This window comes from Barbus barbus, assembly GCF_936440315.1.
Source record: "Barbus barbus genome assembly, chromosome: 47".
Taxonomy (NCBI): Eukaryota; Metazoa; Chordata; class Actinopteri; order Cypriniformes; family Cyprinidae; genus Barbus; species Barbus barbus.
In genome coordinates, this window is record NC_136725.1 from 1,039,307 (window position 1) to 1,060,724 (window position 21,418).

The 21,418-nt window shown below is 40.6% G+C and overlaps 1 protein-coding gene across 1 annotated transcript in view; it reads left to right on the plus strand.

Annotated features, from left to right (window-relative positions):
* The first annotated feature begins 7,461 nt into the window (after positions 1–7,461).
* The window catches only part of LOC306866000 (multiple epidermal growth factor-like domains protein 10), a 77,102-nt gene continuing 63,145 nt past the window's right edge, over positions 7,462–21,418 (plus strand). The window contains exon 1 of the mRNA XM_079410932.1: positions 7,462–7,727. The gene's annotated coding sequence lies outside the window, so the exon portion shown is untranslated. The remainder of the gene's footprint in view (positions 7,728–21,418) is intronic.

Here is a 21,418-nt window from a genome sequence, read left to right on the forward strand (position 1 = left end):
TATCACATTATAGTCCTTCAATCATAGATCCTGTGTTCTCAAAACTCTGGCCGTTTGATAATACCTAGAATATCAAAATCGACTGCCGGCGGCAGATCCTTTTCCTATTTAGCACCCAAACTCTGGAACAATCTACCTAACACTGTTCGGGAGACAGACACACTCTGTCAGTTTAAATCTAGATTAAAGACCCATCTCTTTAACCTGGCTTACACATAACACACTAATACACTTCTATTATTCAAATACGTTAAAGGATTGTTAGGCTGCATTAATTAGATCAACCGGAACCGGGAACACTCCTCATAACACATGATGTACTTGTTACATCATAAGAAGAATGGCATCTACGCTAATATTTGTCTGTTTCTATTCTGTTTCTCAGTCCGTGTCCGAATCAGATGATGTCTCCCTGATCGTCGGCGGAGGCCAGACACCTGGAAGAGCCCCGGGGACATATCCCCAGTGAAGACCTCGACTTAAATACAATAAAACTACAAATAAAACAAATAACTGAAAATATAATAAAATACCGAACTACATACTATTATTGTTAGAAATTGCAACAATATAAAAATTTAAATAATACATTTATACAGTTACAATTTTAATTAAATTATAATTTAATAATAAACAAATATGAAAAATAAATAAATACATTTTAAAATAATAAATAGTATAATATAAAAAATTATATATATATATACACGTGTGTGTGTGTGCATATTCAACAAAAATATATTAAATGAATTAAACTATAAATTAAAATGATAATAAACAAATATATATTATAAAAATAGACCGAGAAACAATAAATGCATTAAACTATACATTACAATTATAGCAAATGAATAAATCATATAAATAAAAAACTTCAAATAATGAATAAAACACAAATATAACAAATACATTAAATTATAAATTAAAATGCCCCATCAGGACAAGACCACAGGAATCAGATAAGCCCTTTACACAATCTGACATGGCTGCGGTTGGAATTGAACTGCAGGTTTCGTCTGGTCAGAGGAGAACTGCCCCCCCGACTGAGGCTGGTTTCTCCCAAGGTTTTTTCTCCATTCTGTCTCAGAGGGAGCTTTGGTTCCTTGCCGCTGTCGCCTCTGGCTTGCTCAGTTGGGGACACTTCATTTCTAGTGATTATCGTCAATTTGATTTCACAGATACTATTTAATCTAAACTGAGCTAGACAATGACATCTCTGAATTCAATAATGAAATGCCTTTAACTGAAAATTGAGTTTAATCTTATCATTATACATTACTGACACTCTATCCTCCAATTTGATACTGTTAAGTGCTTTGACACAATCTGTATTGTTAAAAGCGCTATATAAATAAAGCTGACTTGACTTGAAATTGTAATGGAACGGGTCGGACACAGAGGTAAGTGAAATCACAAGGTGTTTATTTACAGGGTGAAACAGCAAACAGCAATCGTGCGGATTCTTCGGACTTGGTGAGTGTCACTTCGTGAGGTTAAGGTAATAGGAATGTCAATCACAATCAGTCTCTCTGTCTTGACAGATCCTGGGGATTGGCAGCGGCAGAGCGGCAGAGACATACGAGGATCCGACCAAGCCACCGGAACAGACGAGGAGGAGGACTGGAAGAAGACAAGGCAGAAGGTAAGTAAGGACAGGTAAGTAATCGCAGGTAGTTATACTCAGCTTTGTCAGGAAGCAGAGATGGTCCATGGAGTAATCCTGAGATCGGACAACTGGTGACTTTGGTGACTGAGTTTATATGTGGCTGGTAATAATGAGGTGCAGGTGCAGGTGATTAAAACTCAGGTGAAGTGGATCGGGGTAACTGGCTCTGGGAGGAGCCTGGTCCTTCTGTTACAGAAATATTTTAAAAGATGAAGTCTTTCTATGTTGATTCTTCAAAATCAAACCCTAGGATGAGTTATATATGTTTAAACAGCTCAACACTGCACATACTGCAAAGAATTCAGCATCATTCAGAAATGTCATTTCTTTGTAAGAGTGGCCCTCTTCCATCGTTCAGGGGTTTATGTGTGTGTTCAGAGGAAGCTGATGCAGATCTTCGGTAGTTTCCCGTCTCTGAACTTGAGATGGCGCTACTTCCTCTCATCAGGAACAAGAGTATGAGGGGCGGGCCGTGCCGTTCTAAGGCTCAGCAGGAGAAGGAGCAGTCTACCCTTCCGTCGCCATCTGACCATGTCAAATTTTGAATGGGATTGATAGGGAGGGCAGACGATAGTCCCGCGGCGACGTCACGGCGACGTCACTGTAGAACCAATCTTAGGCGGCGACGTGACGGCGGCGTACGTGAGAAATTTACATAAAAAATGATGTGTGATTGGTACGTCTGAACTATGTACGTCGCATTCCATGACGCCTGATACATACAGATTTTACAGTAATTAGTTAACCAACAAGTGGCAATAATCCATAAGAATTCTACATTTATTGCATGTATTATGTATGTGTGTGTGTGTGTGTGTGTGTGTGTATTGGCTGTTATGTTAGTGTTGAAGTGAATAAATTAAACATGTTTTGAACATTAAAGGCATTATTTTAAGTTGGATGCTATAGCCCTAAGAGCCTATGCTCCATTTTTCTTTCTTTTTTGATCCTTTGTGATCTTGCCTGAATTTTCTTTAAGTCTTTTAACATTTTCTTCAACATTAAATGTGGTGCAGAACAAGTTATTCTGGGAAAACATTCTTGGTTTCATGTATATAGCTTATCTATTTTGGAAAATAAGAGTTTACAAAAAGTGAAACAGTAAAAAGTTGATGGTAGAAAGGATTATTATTATTATTATTAAATTTGTTACAACAAATGAATACTAACATGGTAACTTCTGACCAAAAAGAGGAGCAGTTATAATAGATGTATGAATTTCTGATGCTCAGGAGGAGAACAGCAAATTCTGAACCAGGGGTTGTCAGCTGTGGTCTTCAAGGTCCACTTTCCTGCAGAGTTTAGCTCCAGCCCTAATCAGTTGAGAACTCCTGGTTTAGAATTTGAAACCTCCTGAACTATTATAATTGTATTTTTGGCATTATAACCACTGCTCTAAATCAGTGGTTTTCAATCCTGGTCCTGGGGACCCACCGCTCTGCACATTTTGCAAGTCTCCCTTATTTAACACACCTGATTCAGATCATCAGCTCATTAGGAGAGAGATCCATGAACTACACTAAGTGTGTCAGATAAGAGAGACATACAAAATGTGCAGAGCAGTGGGTCCCCAGGACCAGGATTGAAAGCCACTGCTCTAAATCATCAGCAATTTCAACAGCAACCTGAAGGCTTGGATATTAACCTTGTCCACTAGATGGAGCTATAATATAAGGAATCGGTTTAGTCTAATATTATTAATTTGTATTAACTTTGAATGGAAATAAATGCATTGATTTATGTAACTTGTGTATTGACAGTGTAGTTTTATATAGTCCATTTACATGTAAGTTTGTGAAATGTAAATCACTAATATTTGATGGTGGAAAAATAGAGAGTGCTGAAAGGTGTATGTCAGATGAGGGAGAGATACAAAATGTGCAGACTCCAAAACATGAAATGGAACCCCTCCTGCACTACAACAGTGGGTGAAAGAAATAACCAAAAAGATCATAATTTGTATAGACAAGGGGTCTCCGGCCCTGCTCCTGAAGAGCTACTACAGACTTCAGCTCCAACACACCTGTCTGTAATTATCATGCAACCCTGAACACCTTGATAACTGCCTCAACACCTAATTCAAATATTAATAGTTAATTATCTATTTCATGTTCTGTTTGGCTCAGAACTGTCTAGAAATTGTATTAATGACTGTTTTATTAAAAGCAAATCGTTTTGTTTTACTGTAATGCAATCTCTTGAGTAAGGATGTATTCATTGGCAGGTGAATGTGAAAAGGTAGCCAAAGGAAAGTTTTATATATATAGGCATGAAAGTAAATTGGTAAGACTGAGATGAAGTTAATAAAACAATGTGAAAAGTAGATGGCAGAAACAATGGGAGGAAGAAAAAATGGTTTTATAACATCCAAAGAAATGCTGGTAAATAGACTAACAAGCAGAAATAGAAAGGAAGATTCAATTATTTACTTAGATTTGATTATACATTTAGTACCTTTGGAAAAATTAGAAAACATGAGACAGGAAAATGCGTACACTGTGTTCAAGAGAAAACTGCAGGTTATGATGAAACTTCCATAGGCTAATAGCCTACATTGAATATCAATATCAATATCAAAAGGAGAATATCAATTTACAATAAAAAAAAAAAAAACATTGGAAAAAACACAAGAAAACATAAATATGTACAGCTGAGCTGTACAGTAAATATTAATGGTTTCAAGAGTTTTCACAATTTCTCTGCAATGAACCATTGTTTATTTTCAGAAATCTCAATAATCATATTTTTGAGGGACATGGAAAATTCTTCCATAAGTCTCCTTTTAATTTTTATTTTCCAAAGAAGCAAGAAAAATAAATACTTGTTTGGGACAATATAAACAACCCTATCCCTTTAACCCTCTGGTACTGTTCTGTTCAACAGAGTTGAGTTTGTGGCAAAACCATTTACGGTCCTTGTATTATTTTATTCTATGCTTGGTACTTTTTTCCACAATAACTTGCATTTGGGAATGCGGACAAAACTTGTGCTGTTGAAATGATTTGTAGCAACTTAAAAACATAGCCAGCAACACATGAGAATGCATCAAAATATTTATAAATAAATGGTTAAGGTTTCAAAATAAAACTTTAAACTGTTGGCTGTAGTATTTCTATCGTAAATATGTGGCCAAACATTACAGAGTAAATGCAATTAAACATTAGATAAACAATGGTTTGCTCGTGATGTAAAGTTTAACAACAATCGTCAGGCCGTCTGCTGGCATTTCTTATCATACATAAAATATGTAAGTTTATTGTTTATACATTTTGATACTTTATTTCAACCAATTATTATTGCCGTTTTATTACATGTATTTAATAGGTACTAAAAGCTATTGCTCACTTATCTTATATTACCAAAAATATATAAATAAAATCTTCAGCAGATGATTAACAAAATAATCATTACTGATAGCCCTAGTTAAAACAATTGAAAATGAACCTGCATTGTTTTGAAATTTGTGATTAGAATAGTATTTTTGTCATATATTTTGCCATTGTTGATTTCTTGAAAATAATAGGCTATTAAAATGACTTAATCTCCTGAAAAGAATATTGCATATAGTCGTGAGCTAATGTAGGCTATTCACACATTGTATAGTCAGCTGTGTTAATTAAAATTCTTACCACCATCAAAAGTAAAAACTCAGAATGACATATCCCAGAATATTTTGTGTATAGATTATAATTATTAATTGTGTTTATATTTGAAGTTGTTGTAAATAGTTGTGAACATAACATAAAATTGCGACTTTGATGGTGTATAATTTGTCATTAATCTCCAAGAGAATGCAAATGAAGTCTTTTTTTAATTATTATGTTTGTAAAAAGTACAGAGATGACATCAATGACATACAAGTTTGTATGCAATACACAATTAGTATCGAGGATATAGTTAATGTCATCAGAACACAGGAAAAGTAAAATAAAAAAGTTAATGATTGATAAAGAAAGTAAGAAAACTTGGGAAAAAACACATGAGGGTAAGATACTAATTTATAGTGGTGGCAAAGTACTCTTTCTCCGGCGTTGGTGTCACGCGTCTGTATTGTATGGAACGCCGAATGGGTCATAATTCGCCATTAACCAGGCGCCTGGTGTCCCGAAAGCGCCTGTTTTTACAGCGTTCTACTCGAAAAACCGCCGTACATTACGGCGTTTTGTAGTACAGACGCCGTAAATTACAGCGTTTTCACGGCAGAACCGCCGTCAATATCGGCGTTTATTGATGCAATCCAAAACGCCGTTGATTTCGCAGTTTGGCCATCCATAATGCGCCGTAGTTTACGGCGCTCCGTCTGACAAAGACGGCGTAAAAAACGGCGTTTTCTCTAATATTAAAATCAGCCCCTCCTTTTCTACACAGTCCAGCCCCTTTAAGGAAGTAGGCAGTCATGACTAGTAGAATGTGGAACTGAATGGCGATCTGCTTCATCCTGTTCAGTAATGTTAGTGTGACCAACATTTGGACTTTCATCATGTGATATTTTTACTTTTTCATTGGGTACATGTGTATCTCCGTCTTCTTTATCATATGTACACAAATTGTACAATTGTATTATCCTTTGTGTATGTTGATGTTTGTCAAACACAGTGAGCATCCGCTTGTAAGTACTGTTAGCTGAAGAGCAGTGGTCTGGCTCATTGTAACCTATGTTGCTTTAGTGAAGGGAGTTCAAGTCTGAGCTCCGATGCTCGTTTTTTCACCTTTTCGTTTGTTGTGTATTACAATGGCTTTTCAATTTTGGAGAAACTACCCTTTCTGCAAATAACAGCAATAAAGGGAAAAGTTATTATTCAACAGCTTATATGAATCAGTTGAAGCAGTGGCGTCGGTTTTTATTGTTGATTAAATTTGATTTGCCATATATATTGTTTTGTTCGTTTAGCTATAGACTTGCTTGCAGTTATGCCTTGAGTACAATATAAGTAAATTTCTGTTGAATAAAAAATGTCAAAATTTTGGCCTTTTTTCTACGGTAACGCACTGCTGCAATATTATTATTTCCACTCAATGAATAATGCTGTCATTAAAACGACATCATTTTCTCGTTAAAACGACATCTGTTCTCGTTAAAACGATATATTTCCTCATAATAACAATATATATTATGTCATAAAATCGATAAATTTTCCCGTTATAGAGATTAATGTGAGCCAGCTAAGGATTGTCGCTGCTGTCCCACAGGATCTGACTTGCTGAAGATGATCAGATTAAAACAGCTATCTTGAATAACCGACTCGGGCTTGGGATATGTCGAATGACTCAAGTTTGATTTAACACCAACACTGTGTAGAAAAGGAGGGGCTGATTTTAATATTAGAGAAAACGCCGTTTTTTACGCCGTCTTTGTCAGACGCATTATGGATGGCCAAACGGCGAAATTAACGGCGTTTTGGATTGCATCAATAAACGCTGATATCTGCCGTGAAAATTTACGGCGTCTGTACTACAAAATGCCGTAATGTACGGCGGTTTTTCGAGTAGAACGCCGTAAAAACAGGTGCTTTCGGGACACCAGGCGCCTGGTTAATGGCGAATTATGACCCATTCGGCGTTCCATAGTGTTGCGACGTACTCCTTCTCACACGTAAAAACTACACGACTGCCTACTTTGGTTGGTAATCCATGGCACGTTCCGCCCCTCATATAAGAGGTTCATTTCTATAGCACCAGGTCCCTTCACACACACACTCACACACACACACACTCACACACAAACACACACACACACACACACACACACACACACACACACACACACACTCACACGCACACGCACACGCACACGCACTCACACACACATAGCCATGACCCAAAACACATATGAAGCAGATCTGTTTTAGCTGACTGAGGAACTAGCTCTCTAGTTCTAGCTCTTTAGCTCTCTGGTCAGCTTCCGAGTGAGTGCTCCACACTGAGCCGCTGCTGCTATTGGCTGCTTCGCTCTGACGTCGCGTCGCGTCGCGTCTGAGCGGAGTGTGTGCTCTGCAGAGAGAGACGCTCCTCGAGCGGACCCCACGCGTCTGGACCGAGCGCACGCTGTTCTTCAAAAGAGGTAAACTGCGTTAGGATGACCGTTTACAAACAATAGAACTATTCTGTCCTTTCTGTTGCACTAAAGCGACACCTACTTTCATTTAGGTCCTAATTTAATAAGGTCAATGCATTTGATTTCTTCTCAGGATAAAACAGTTATTTATGTGTGTTTTATCATTTTTCCCTGAATATTATTGTTGGGCTGATGCGTTCGTCTCAGACTTACACACACTCTCTGATGCTGCTGAGTGTGCTTTTTTTAACTATACTTGTGATGACCAAATGTCCTTACTTTCACTACCAGTCAAAAGTTTTTGAACACGAGATTTTGAATGTTTTTTTAAAGAAATCTCTTCTGCTCACCAACCCTGCATTTATTTGATTTGTTCTAAAGCACAGCAAAAACAGTAAAATGTTGAAATGTTGCAGCTGTATTTTCAGCATCATTACTCCAGTCTTCAGTGTCACATGATCTTCAGAAATCATTCTAATATACTGATTTACTGCTCAACAAACATTTCTGATTATTATCAATGTTGAAAACAGTTGAGTACTTTTTTCAGGATTCTTTGATGAATAGAAAGATGCAAAGATTTATCTGAAATATAAAGCTATTGTAACATTATACACTACACCATTCAAAAGCATAGAGTCAGTATAATTTTCGTTTTTGGAGGGGATTATAGAAATTAATACTTTTATTTAGCAAGGATGCTTTAAATTGATCAAAAGCGATGATAAAGACACTGCTTCAAATAAACACAGCTTTATGATCAGAAAAGAATTGTTTAAATCTTCCTGTTCAGAAGCGTTGGTCTGTAGTGTGTGTATTGTCACATCTCACTGGTTAAAAGGCTTCTAAATCAACCAGAAGCTGTTGCTGATGTAGATCTAGTGTTCTGCAGATGTTTGTGTGAGGGGTAGTCAGGGACGGATGAACGCAGGGGCCCAGGGCACTGGACCAGAGGGGGCCCAGCCGAAATACCTCTACTCCCAGAACACGATTTCAATCGGGCCCCCTCAGATTTTTGAGGCAAGTGGGTTTTGAATGCAGCAAAAAAAATAAAAAATAATATTTTTTATATTTAATAAACGACCACACCGGTGTGATTAGATCATTCAGTGCAGCGCATCATCAGCTGCTAAATTAAAATCTGTGTTCACTCAACTTCGCTGGCTGTCACAGAGACAGCCGTGTGTTTCTACAGCACTGCGCATTATAACCAATCACACGTGATTCTGTTGAGTTTATGAGTGCAATGACCAATCAGAGGCGTCCAGATGAGTCATCGCTGAAACAGCCGTTTTATTCAGCGCTCCCTGAATGAATTCTGCTCTCTGCCGATTTCTCTCTTCAGAAACAACAAAGTACAGAAGTGCGTACGATGTAAGCAAGATATTAATTTCACAATGTGAGCACCTTCAGTGATTAATGGGAGTTTTTGATAATGTTCTTTGATAATGTAAACGGAGTGTCTTACACTTAGTGCAAATAGCCCACCTTCTGGCAGAGACTATTTACACTAACTCCCCACCAACGTGTGATAGGGACTGTGGAGATGATAAAAAGCTGCAACGAGCCCACATCTCCAGTGGTCAGATGGTAAAGCGTGTACTGTGGTATTTTTGACGCGATCGACCAGGGTTCAAACCCGATTTTTGCCGAACTTTATTTCTCCCTTTTCAAATCTCATATCACATCGTAAAGGCATTTATTTTTAATAAAAATGAAAGAAATGACCAAAAAGTTTAAATAAAGTATCGGGTAGGGTTAGGGTAGGTGTAGGGAGGGCTTTATTATCAATAAGATGTCCATTTAATAATCTGAATCAAAATGATAATTTACACTCAGTACGTTATTATTGCATACTGTTTTATAATGTACTACAATACTGAATTGCAGATAATTGCCACTATTTTGCAACAAGTAGTATAAATAGCAGAAAAGCCTGTTATTTTAACATAGTGTAAATATAATCTATAGCTATTTGCACTTAGTGTAAAGAACATATCACTAAAAATACTGCTGTTTTCACTTAGTGTAGATAGAATCCATTGCTATTTGAACTTAAGAAAAATGACCACAATTTCAAGGGGGGTCCTTTAATCAGTCCGTGCCCAGGACACCTCTGCTCATGATCCGTCCCTGGGGTAGGGCTTGGTTAGCTGATGGAAAATATCATTAACCTGATAGAAAATGAGTGGAAGTCTATGCAATGTCCTCAGTACTGCTTCACGATGCCTTAGAACAGGGTTTCCAGTGGGGTTGGTGAGTTGGTGCAGGGTTAGGGTGACCACCCATCCCGCTTTGCGTTGTAGGCCTACTGCACAGCATTTTCACCCCTTGTCCTGCACGTCGCATATTGAGAAAATGTCTGTTGATTTATAATTGTCATATTAAGAAAACAAACATATGTTCTTTTGCCTTTTTAAGAAAGCTTTTTATTAATTTGTTTCGTGCAAAGGACGTGCAGACTTCATCAAGTGATAGAGCACCAAAAACGGAAATGGTTGAGCGCACACGGAAAAACACCATATTCTCCATTCATTTTAACCAATTAAAAATCCATACAACTGTGTGTGTGTATACGTGTGTGTGTGTGTGTGTCTGACTGAGTGTGAGTGTGTGTGTGTGTGTGTGTGTGTGTGTGTGTGTCTGACTGAGTGTGAGTGTGTGTGTGAGTGTGTGTGTTTCTGACTGTGTGTGTGTGTGTGTGTGTGTGTGTGTGAGTGTGTGTGTGTGCATGTTTATGTGGTTTATGAGGACACAAATTTGTATAATGACATGGGTATGACAGAGGTATTACAATATGAAGGTGGTTTATGAGGACACTGCCTATGTCCCCGTAATTCAAAAGGCTTAAAAAACATACTAAATGGTGTTTTTTTGAAAATCTAAAAATGCACAAAGTCTCCTGTGAGGCTAAGTTTAGGTGTAGGGTTGGTGTAGGGCAATAGCACACACAGTTTGTTCAGTATAAAAACCATTACGCCTATGGAGAGTCCCCATAAACCACAAAAACCAACGTGTGTGTGAGTGTGTGTTTGTGTGTGTGTGAGTGTGTGTTTGTTTGTGTGTGTGGGTGAGTGTGTGTTTGTTTGTGTGTGTGTGTGTGTCTCTCTTGTATAAAGTCTGTTCCTGTATGATTATTGTATTATGCTTCTGTTTGTTAAGGCGAGTGGTCTGATGCTCCATCTGCTTGCAATAAAAACAGCATTATTCCCATCATAATTACAGGGTTTGTCACAGACCAATGTAACTGAGAGACAAAAATAAGTATCTGAGAAAGCCTGAGATCCTTCGGCGGCAGCAGACCTCGTCTTCCTCTCAGCTGATGATCTGATGATCTCCAGAAACACTGAGGCATGAGCCGTTAACCTGCCTATAGCTGGGGTAAAACCTTGTTAGGGTTCAGTCGATGACATTAACACACAAACTCCATGTCTTCATGCCTCAGAAGTCTGCTTCATCATGCTAGCTTTTGAACAGACTGTTGTTTTTTGGGAACTGGTCTGAAAGCAACATTAGAGATATAACGCCTCGACATGTGACGCTGTGTGACTGATGCATCACTGTCCTGTTATTCAAAATATTCTAGATGTGAAGTGTAATGTAAATTGTGTTTTAAATACTTCTCTAATGATCATGCTAGTTGGTTGTACAGTTTGAGGGCAATGGGCGGCTCCAAATACATTTCTGCACTTTTCCCTAAACAACATGAGAAGAACAGGGCTGTTTTAATGACCTACAGAGAATCTTTGATTAACCTCCAAAGACACCAGTGTGTATTTTTTTTTTTTTTTTTTTTTTTTTTTTTTACAAACTATGAATGCGATCTATGGATTTGAGTGTCTGAAACCTGAAGTAAGCGTTATGAGTGAAAACACTGAAGACACCCGTGGGCCTCGAGCTCTTCTCCAGAATCTGTCCTAAAAGATTCAGATGGGTTTCATCTGCTGTTGTGTTTGTTCAGGAGCGTGGCATTAGTCTTGTGAGGAAGAGAATGAATGTAGAAGCTGAAAGCGAGTGTTGATTGACAGCAGCACATGTGTGTGTTTATTGGCTCATTTGAGAGAAAGCTGTGACGCAGTGAGCTACAAAGACGAGTCCTCCGCTGCTATGACCTCCGACTGCTTCATGATGCTTTATGAACAGTATTGATTAAAAGGCGTGGATGCAGGGATTTTAGGCATTTGTGGGAGTTTTCCTTTCAGACGCAACATTCAGATGCTTTGCAGTGTGTAAAGAAATGTTTACATGCTCCAGTCTGATCAGCCCTGTTACTCTCACACAAAGACACACTTGTGCACAATAGTGCCGCTCCATATGCCGTGGATTATTCCTTATGATACATATTGTTCACTGCATGAGGAATCAGGTACTTCAAGCAGCTCTGAGTAGGATTAACTTTAAAACAAGTTCCATTCAGAAATTACCAGTTTCACAAAGAATCGACAAGTGAACCCTAGTAAAAAAAAAAAAGTAATATATTTAAAATACATTTATTTCACACTAAGTATAGTTCAAATCTGTTAACTATTTACTGACATATCGCTCGAAACTTACTGATATAAAAATTATAATTAAACTTTATTTGGAGTACTATTTGTGCACAATGCACATTTTTCAATATTAAGCCTAAACTGTGTTTTAACATCACTATTGATGAGGATTGTATGATCTCTGAATAATATTGCTCTTTAAATGCAAGATATTTTAAGTGTACCTAAAGTAAACTTGCAATAGTTCCACTTTAGCAAAATCAAATATATACATCTGCAGCCGGTTTAAGACTGTTTAGACTAGTCTTAAAAAGTTAGTCATCTAATTTTTTCTTCTTCAGGACTGGTCATCATATAGCTTCTTAAATTCAGCTTTGAAAAGGTAGATTAGTCTTATTTGTATTGGAAAAGTAAGACTTGGCAACTGCTAGTTGGTAAAACTACCATAGTTCTTAAGACACAGTCTAAACATGCTGGCTAAGTTTATGCAACTGGCCCTTAAGTTGGACTTCAGCACTCAGCACAATTAAAGTGCATTAAGTACAAAATGAGTTTAGTACACCAGCCCCCGGTTTCACAGACCAGGCTTAAGAGTAATCCCAGACTAAAATCTAAATTCAAGTTCAAGTTTATTTGTATAGCGCTTTTTACGATACAAATTGTTGCAAAGCAGTTCTGCAGGAAATTAAGTTTCCACAATATATTTATATATTGCAGAACCTTAATATATTTAATTTATGGCAAAATTTGGTAATTCTGTATGTTGTCTGAGCGTTGGCATCCTCTGAGTTCCTCTGAGGGGTTGGCATTATCTTTTCTCAGGTGTTCGGTCATCTCAGATCATTTAAGGGTTGGATCCAGACTGAAGCTTCTGTAATTCCTAGTTACCACGGGATGTTAATCAACAGAGAAACAAATAGAGACATAATTAGCGTAGCTGCTGTTCCATCTAAGCAAAAATTATTTGTTCAACCCAAGCTAAAGAACAATAATAATGTACATTTGATCAGATATAACTGCAGTACAAAATTATAAGATGCATTATGTGAATGCTTGGCTAAAGAGATGTGTCTTTAATCTAGATTTAAACAGAGAGAGTGTGTCTGAACCCCGAATGTTATCAGGAAGGCTATTCCAGAGTTTGGGAGCCAAATGTGAAAAAGCTCTACCTCCTTTAGTGGACTTTGCTATCCTAGGTACTACCAAAAGTCCAGAGTTTTGCGACCTTAGGGAGCGGGTTGGATTGTAGCGTGGTAGAAGACAAGTTAGGTACGTAGGAGTTAAACCATTTAGGGCCTTATAGGCAAGTAATAATATGTTGTAACTGATACGGAACTTAATAGGTAGCCAGTGCAGAGACTGTAAAATTGGGGTAATATGATCATATTTTCTTGACCTGGTAAGAACTCTAGCCGCTGCATTTTTTAGAAGTTTAATCTGGTCTTGCTGAGATGTATAGTTGAGTATCATCAGCATAACAATGAAAACTAATCCCGTATTTTCTAATAATATTACCAAGGGGCAACATGTATATTGAAAATAGCAGAGGACCTAGGACAGATCCTTGTGGTACTCCATACTTTACTGGTGATAATTGAGATGACTCCCCATTTAAATGAACAAAGTGGTAGCGATCGGACAGGTAGGAACTAAACCATCTTAAAGCCAGCCCTTGAATACCAGTATAGTTTTGTAATCGATCTATGAGTATATCATGGTCTATAGTTTCGAACGCAGCACTAAGATCAAGTAATACTAGCAATGAGATGCAGCCTTGATCTGAAGCAAGAAGCAAGTCATTTGTAATTTTAACAAGTGCAGTTTCTGTGCTATGGTGAGGCCTGAAACCTGACTGAAATTCTTCATAGAGATAATTTTTTTGCAAGAAGGAGCACAATTGAGCAGACACAACTTTTTCTAAAATTTTAGACATAAACGGAAGATTTGAAATGGGTCTGTAATTTGCCAGTTCATTAGAATCTAGTTGTGGTTTCTTAATAAGAGGCTTAATAACCGCCAGCTTGAATGGTTTTGGGACGTGACCTAAAGATAAAGATGAGTTAATAATATTGAGAAGCGGTTCTTCTGCTACAGGTAACAACTCTTTCAGTAGTTTAGTGAGTACAGGATCTAATAAACATGTTGTTGGTTTAGATGCACTGATAAGTTTATTTAGCTCTTCCTGTCCTATAGTTGTAAAGCACTGCAGTTTTTCTTTGGGTGCGATGAATGAAGCTGAAATACTAGAAGCAGTAGAATCTACATTTGATATTGTATTTCTGATGTTAACTAGTTTATCAGTAAAGAAATTCATAAAGTCATTACTATTAAACTGTGAGGGCATATTTAGATCGGGCGGTGTCTGTTTATTTGTTAATCTAGCCACTGTGCTAAATAAGAACCTTGGATTGTTTTGGTTATTATCTATGAGTTTGCGTATATGCTCTGCCCTGGCAGATTTTAGAGCCTGTCTATAGCTGGACATACTGTTTTTCCACGCAATTCTAAAAACTTCCAAGTTAGTTTTTCTCCATTTGCGCTCAAGATTACAAGTTTCTTTCTTGAGAGAATGGGTATAACTGTTGTACCATGGCGCAGTACGTTTTTCTCTAACCTTTTTCAATTTGAGGGGGGCAACAGCTTCTAATGTATTAGAGAAGATAGTGCCCATGTTGCTAGTCATTTCGTCTAGTTCATGTGTATTTATGGGTACACAGAGCAGTTGAGATAAATCAGGCAGGTTATTTGTGAATCTGTCTTTGGTGACTGGAACAATAGTTCTGCCCGGACGATAACGCGGAGCCATATTGTCACGGCTCTGTCTGTTCTGCTCATCGCCAATCACGACGCACACCCGCACCTAGAATCAACTGAGCCTTGATTAAGCACACCTGCACCCCATCATCACCTCATCAAGTCACTCCTTATAACCACACATAACCACACACCTCATCACAGTCAAGTGTCCGGTCTTGTTCATGATGAAGGAGGACTGCTAAAGCTTCCACAGCCTTAGTAACTGTTAGACCCTGTGTATTTACCTTCGTTCTATGCTCCTAGGATCCTTGTTCCGTCTGCTCCAGCGATTCCCGAGTGTCTGCTCCTGGTTTGCGGTGAGTGCCTCATCTGATTGTCCCATGTCTGCCGCTATTCCTGCAAGGAAAGAGATTCAAGCTCAACCTCAAGCATATCAGTCAAGATTAAGCAAGTTCTTCACTCACCTGCCATCGCCACAATCTGCCTTACTGTCAGTCAATAAAACTAACCATTACCATCTCTCTGTCTCTGTCCTGCTTCTGTAACAGAAGACCGGACCTACACCGAACATACAGAATGGATGACCGAGTTAAATTTATTCACCTAGCCCATTCGAATCCGGACCCGTTGAATTTCACAAGGGCATTCGTGCCGCTCGCCCTCTCCAGTACCTTAGACAATCAAACCCCGAAGACCCTGTTCCGGCTCGGGATCCTCTACCATCATCCCATGAAGTTCCCAGACACCTCTAAGCTGGATTGGAAGGAAACGGTCATCCGGTGTCTGGAGAGTCTTCGATCTCGAGTCTGAACTTCTCCCGAGATCCCCCCTAGAGACAGAGGTAATCCACTTTCCCCACGCCAGACCACTGAAGTCAGTAACCGACGTCCCCTGGTGTTCCCGCGTGCCCGAAAATGGGTCTCTAACAGCGCTGACCTGGAGTCTAAGGTATTAGACCCATGCGTAACATCTGTTGAAACAATGCTGAAATCTTCCCCTAGTCTCTCTATCCCGCCACCGGTCATCCGCCAGGGAAAGATAAGTCCCCTCTTGCCTCGTTCAGCTCCGCGCTGCCATAGCGCCCCCGAGAACCCGCGCTGCCAGAGCGCCTCCTTGAATCCGCGCTGTCAGAGCGCAGCCGAGAATCCAGTTCTCAGACCACGGCCAGCAGTGCCGATCCCGAACCCCGTGAATCCAGTTCTCAAGCCACGGCCAGGAATGCCGGTCCCGAACCCCGAGAATCCAGTTCTCAAGCCACGGCCAGGAGTGCCGGTCCCGAACCCCGAGAATCTCAGTTCTCAAGCCACGGCCAGGAGTGCCGGTCCCGAACCCCGAGAATCCAGTTCTCAAGCCACGGCCAGGAGTGCCGGTCCCGAACCCCGAGAATCCAGTTCTCAAGCCACGGCCAGGAGTGCCGATCCCGAACCCCGAGAATCCAGTTCTCAAGCCACGGCCAGGAGTGCCGATCCCGAACCCCGAGAATCCAGTTCTCAGACAACGGCCAGGAGTGCCGATCCCGAACCCCGAGACTCTAGTTCTCAAGCCACGACCAGGCGTGCCGATCCCGAACCCCGAGAATCCAGTTCTCAAGCCACGGCCAGGAGTGCCGATCCCGAACCCCGAGAATCCAGTTCTCAGACAACGGCCAGGAGTGCCGATCCCGAACCCCGAGAATCCAGTTCTCAGACAACGGCCAGGACTGCCGCTCCCGATCCTCTGGAATCCAGTTCTCAGACCTCGGCCAGGAGTGTCGTTCCCGATCCCCGGGAGTCCGCGCTGCAAGAGCGCCCCGCAGAGTCCGCGCTGCAAGAGCGCCCTGTGCCTGCTCCTCGCAGGTGCTCTCCTGTGTCTCCGCTGGCCCCGTCCAGCTTTGCGCCTCCCGAGTGCCCTCAAGTGCCCGCTCCTCCAGAGCGCCTCACAGAGCCCGCTCCTCCTCAATGGTTCCCTGAGGGGACCTTCCCCAAGAAATTTTTTTGGGGGGGCCATATAGCCACGGCCTGTGTGGCCAGGCCAAGGGCCATTCCGCCATGGCCACCCAAGCTCCCCGAGCCTCCTGATCCGCCACTGCTTCCCCAGCCTCCAGTCCAGCCACGGCTCCCCGAGCCTCCAGTTCCGCCATGGCCGCCCAAACTCCCCGAGCCTCCTGATCCGCCACGGCTCCCCGAGCCTCCTGATCCGACACGGCTCCCCGAGCCTCCTGATCCGCCTTGGTCTCCTGAGTCCCTGGATCCGGCCTGGAGGCTTTCCCTGTGTCCCTGCCCTGCACCGCCCTTCAGGGCGTTTCCCCCCCGATGTAGTTATTACGGTGCGGGACGCACCTTCCGGGAGGGAGAGCTAATGTCACGGATCTGTCTGTTCTGCTCATCGCCAATCATGACGCACACCCGCACCTGGAATCAACTGAGCCTTGATTAAGCACACCTGCACCCCATCATCACCTCGTCAAGTCACTCCTTATAACCACACCTCATCACAGTCAAGTGTCCGGTCTCGTTCATGACGAAGGAGGACTGCTAAAGCTTCCACAGCCTTAGTAACTGTTAGACCCTGTGTACTTGCCTTCGTTCTATGCTCCTAGGATCCTTGTTCCGTCTGCTCCAGCGATTCCCGAGTGTCTGCTCCTGGTTTGCGGTGTGTGCCTCATCCGATTGTCCCATGTCTGCCGCTATTCCTGCAAGGAAAGAGATTCAAGCTCAACCTCAAGCGTATCAGTCAAGATTCAGCAAGTTCTTCACTCACCTGCCATCGCCACAATCTTCCTTACTGTCGGTCAATAAAACTAACCATTACCATCTCTCTGTCTCTGTCCTGCTTCTGTAACACATAACTAATATCAGTAATACGCAGCATGCACAATACAAGGAAATGATCAGTAACATCATCACTCTGAGGTACGATATCTATATCCGTAAGATCAATTCCATGCGATTATAATTAAATCTAGCGTATGATTAAAACGATGAGTGGGCCCGGTGACTCCAAAAGAGTTTATTAGGTCAGTAAACGCAAGTCCTAACGCATCATTTGTATTATCAACGTGAATGTTAAAATCTCCGACAATTAGCACTTTATCAACATTAACCAATAGATCTGAGAGGAAATCTGCTAATTCTTTTAGGAAATCTGTATATGGCCCTGGCGGTCTATACACAGTAGCCAGAGCAAAAGATAAGAGAGATTTCTTTTGCATATCTGACCGTGTAACATTAAGCAGAAGTATTTTGAATTAGTTAAACCTCCTGTATCCTGAGTAACATTGAGAATATCACTATATATTGTTGCCACACCGCCGCCACGACCAGTCTGACGGGGCTCATGTTTATAACAGTAGCTTGGTGGAGTAGACTCATTTAGACCAATACAGGTCCTTCTCAAAAAATTAGCATATTGTGATAAAGTTCATTATTTTCTGTAATGTACTGATAAACATTAGACTTTCATATATTTTAGATTCATTACAACACAACTGAAGTAGTTCAAGCCTTTTATTGTTTTAATATTGATGATTTTGGCATACAGCTCATGAAAACCCAAAATTCCTATCTCAAAAAATTAGCATATCATGAAAAGGTTCTCTAAACGAGCTATTAACCTAATCATCTGAATCAACTAATTAACTCTAAACACCTGCAAAAGATTCCTGAGGCTTTTAAAAACTCCCAGCCTGGTTCATTACTCAAAACCGCAATCATGGGTAAGACTGCCGACCTGACTGCTGTCCAGAAGGCCATCATTGACACCCTCAAGCAAGAGGGTAAGACACAGAAAGAAATTTCTGAACGAATAGGCTGTTCCCAGAGTGCTGTATCAAGGCACCTCAGTGGGAAGTCTGTGGGAAGGAAAAAGTGTGGCAGAAAACGCAGCACAACGAGAAGAGGTGACCGGACCCTGAGGAAGATTGTGGAGAAGGACCGATTCCAGACCTTGGGGGACCTGCGGAAGCAGTGGACTGAGTCTGGAGTAGAAACATCCAGAGCCCCCGTGTACAGGCGTGTGCAGGAAATGGGCTACAGGTGCCGCATTCCCCAGGTCAAGCCACTTTTGAACCAGAAACAGCGGCAGAAGCGCCTGACCTGGGCTACAGAGAAGCTGCACTGGACTGTTGCTCAGTGGTCCAAAGTACTTTTTTTGGATGAAAGCAAATTTTGCATGTCATTCGGAAATCAAGGTGCCAGAGTCTGGAAGAAGACTGGGGAGAGGGAAATGCCAAAATGCCTGAAGTCCAGTGTCAAGTACCCACAGTCAGTGATGCTGGTGTTGGTCCACTGTGTTTTATCAAGGGCAGGGTCAATGCAGCTAGCTATCAGGAGATTTTGGAGCACTTCATGCTTCCATCTGCTGAAAAGCTTTATGGAGATGAAGATTTTATTTTTCAGCACGAACTGGCACCTGCTCACAGTGCCAAAACCACTGGTAAATGGTTTACTGACCATGGTATTACTGTGCTCAATTGGCCTGCCAACTCTCCTGACCTGAACCCCATAGAGAATCTGTGGGATATTGTGAAGAGAAAGTTGAGAGACGCAAGACCCAACACTCTGGATGAGCTTAAAGCATCCTGGGCCTCCATAACACCTCAGCAGTGCCACAGGCTGATTGCCTCCATGCCACGCCGCATTGAAGCAGTCATTTCTGCAAAAGGATTCCCGACCAAGTATTGAGTGCATAACTGAACATAATTATTTGAAGGTTGACTTTTTTTGTATTAAAAACACTTCTTTTATTGGTCGGATGAAATATGCTAATTTTTTGAGATAGGAATTTTGGGTTTTCATGAGCTGTATGCCAAAATCATCAATATTAAAACAATAAAAGGCTTGAACTACTTCAGTTGTGTTGTAATGAATCTAAAATATATGAAAGTCTAATGTTTATCAGTACATTACAGAAAATAATGAACTTTATCACAATATGCTAATTATTTGAGAAGGACCTGTATATTAATTTGGTTTATTCCAGGTTTCAGTCAGGCAGAATACATCAAAATTATTATGTGATCATTTCATTTACAATAACTGCTTTGGGTGCTAGTGATCTAATGTTTAGGAGCCCAAGCTTTAAAAATTGTTTTGTTTGTTTTTCTGGTTTAATCACGATCAGATTTTTTCTAGATCCTGCATTAAATTTAGATTTTGACCTCGCTTTTCGGGGAACAGACACGGTCTGTATAGATTGGACAACGCAAGTACTTCTATCATTTAAGTGGGTAGAACAAAAGTCATCACAGCAGTTATTTGAGAATTGGCTTACTCAAATAACTGCTGTGATGACTTTTGTTGTCTGAGCTGTACTGAAAGAAACTTGCTCTGACTGATCTTATAATATATAAGTGCCTTTATTTTGTCTCAAAATGCACAAAGTAATGTTTTTTTTCTAAGGCATGTTTATAAAAATTACTTAAATGTCCCAATTGAACTATGGCCTAATCCCGTCTTATTCTAAACCCTGTCTGTGAAACCAGGCCTAAAAGTACAAGTTACAGTAGTATTGGCATACATATTTTTGGTCTTCATTCAGAGCATAGACGTGTCTGTACATTAACCTTTCAGATGTAGTCACACTATCACAGTTCAGCGAGGAATATAGCGACCGCTCATGTGCTTTACAGTCTCAGTGTACTGTGTGAGTTTCGTTGTTGCTCTCTCAGATGAAGAGTGTAATGTTATATTTCTCCCTGGAGTGCTGCAGGGCTCTTTAAGTGGCACTAGACGTGTATCTGGTAGACACAACAGTGTTTCCCCACACGTCTGATAGACAGAGCATGTGTGTGGAGCAGCAGAGCACTGACACCTGTGCTCACTTTCACCAAACACTGCTCCGATCAACACCTGTTCCCATCAACTGTGCTGCTTTACAGGAGCCGCTCTGACCTCTCTGACCGCTCACTCTCAGCCGAGGCTCTGCTTACTGCGGTGTGGTTTCACCGTAGTAAATGTTCTGTGAGTTTTGTGTAATTATGCTCTAGCACAGTGTTCATGTCAGCGCTGTCAGAGCGTCTCCTGTAAGAGCAGCAGAATCCAGCGTTAGCAGTGCAAACACATAGCTGTCTGTTGCTGTTTTGCTAAAAAGTAACTCAAGTAATTATTAAAACTTTAGAAATTAGGTAGAGCTAAAAGACACATGCAAGAAAGTTTTCACTAGTTATGTGATTAAAAAGACAAGATGTTAATTTGAAAGTGTATTTAACTAAGTGTATCGAGGCTCTTGAAAAGGCATAATTTAATATCAAATACTGAATAATAAAGACCAGACTGGGAAATTAATTATGGACTACAGTGACAGTTAACACACACACACACACATACACACACACTAGGGAGAGTCTGGAGTCACAGTGCATTTCACTTCACACAGAGTTCAACTGTTTGCTTGGTTCAGATGTTTGGGAAATGTCATGCAGAGGATGTTTTAAAGGCTAGATGATGCTAGAATTTGGTGTGGATGACCAGA